The following is a 1,751-nucleotide window of genomic DNA, read 5'->3' as shown; positions in this document are numbered from 1 at the left end:
AAATAAAAGTTATTCTGGACATCCAGAGAACTACTCATGGACGTTTTCAAATCAACATAAAACGATGATGCAGCTTTGTGTTTGCAGATTTTACCCTGTCATCCCATCAGCTGCCACCTAAAAAGTGGATAAGAAATCATTTTTCACCATATTAAATTTACAGAATGTTGTATGAACTCCATTTGTTTCATTAAATAATACTCCCAATTATTGCAGAAGACCTTACAAATAAGTCAAAATAGTACAAAATCCCACTCTGGAGTAAATACATACCCAAATTTAAATAAACTAAATCATGATAGTCACTCTGTTTGCATACAAATTTGACCTTGCGATTAGAGAAAATGAAAGATCAATAATGTCTTCAGCATTAGCATGTTCATCCAGTTAAAGCACCAAACCTTGAGATTGAATTCAAAAATGGTAATTATTTTTGAGATAATATTTACAATCAGAAGTGACAAAAAGCACAAAAATACTAACATTAGAATATTGCTCGGTATGTTCCTTTCAACTTGAACACAGCTTATGTCTTAAATTGACTTCAGAATTCAAATATCAATCCCTCTGAAGTACATTAAATAGTTACCCTTACCTCCTCTGCTTGGTAATAGACTCAACTTGTGGAGGTTTTGTTTTTCTGTGCTTACTAGTTCTCTTGCAGTTCATGGAGAGTGCAGTGGGCGGAGACTGGATGGACTCACCTGGGAGCAGTTACCTGCTAATTGAGGACAAGTATTTAAGCTGCTTCCTGAGATCCATCCAGCGCTGGATTATTCAGTCGCCTTGGTACTGAGTAAGACAGCTCCAAGAAAAATCAATATTCAACATACCTTACAAGATCATTTGTCATCATTAAGTGTTCTGTCATAAATCTCCTTAGAAAATACATCAAAAGAGTGAATATAAGATTCTTATGTTAACTGAAGCCATATGAAGGATTCACAGCATGATATTTTTAACACACTAACTGTTCATGCGTCCTTTTGCTAGATTTAAATACCATGTGCATTATGCATCAGAGAACAATAAAAATCTTGATATCCTGCCCATACTCATCATGCAAATACTACAAAGCCAAACTTGGTCTGTGCAGCAGACGCCAGAGTAGTACCTGTGACAACTTACAGTTATAGGTTTTACCAGGGGTGGAACACATACTAAAATAACACACTCAAGTAAAGACATACTGTAAGTCATTAAACTATGACAATCTGGTTTAAAACACAAAACAAAGTTGTATTACGCTCACGTGAGGCTGTGCAGGTACGTGAAGGCTGAAACCAACTGCTGAATATTTTCTGAGTGTTTATTAAACAGGAGGTCTAAGAGGTTATAACCATAGATATTATAAAAGGACTAGATACCGTAACCACCACTACTGCCTATTGGAGCTGACGAGACGTGGGGGCGCCATCTTAGAACGGTCGCCTGCTCCACTCAGTGTGATCAGTGTAGCAGGCACAATGAAGTATCAACACGTTTAATAAATCATAACTCGCTGAAAACTGAAGTGACTTTCACACCTTTTCTTTAGCTGCAAACCTTATACACACAGCTAGTTTAGCTACACGTGTAAGAGCACATGGTTGTGCGTATTTAAATATTATTGGGGTTAAAGAGGTAATATATTTTGCAAAACAGTGATCTGTGCATATACAGTATGTATATGTGTATATACATACACATATATACATTTATACATACACACATGTACACACACACCTATATATGTATATATGTATGTATAC

Source organism: Austrofundulus limnaeus, unplaced genomic scaffold, assembly GCF_001266775.1.
Source record: "Austrofundulus limnaeus strain Quisiro unplaced genomic scaffold, Austrofundulus_limnaeus-1.0 Scaffold427, whole genome shotgun sequence".
Lineage (NCBI taxonomy): Eukaryota > Metazoa > Chordata > Actinopteri > Cyprinodontiformes > Rivulidae > Austrofundulus > Austrofundulus limnaeus.
This window is presented reverse-complemented; position numbering follows the sequence as displayed.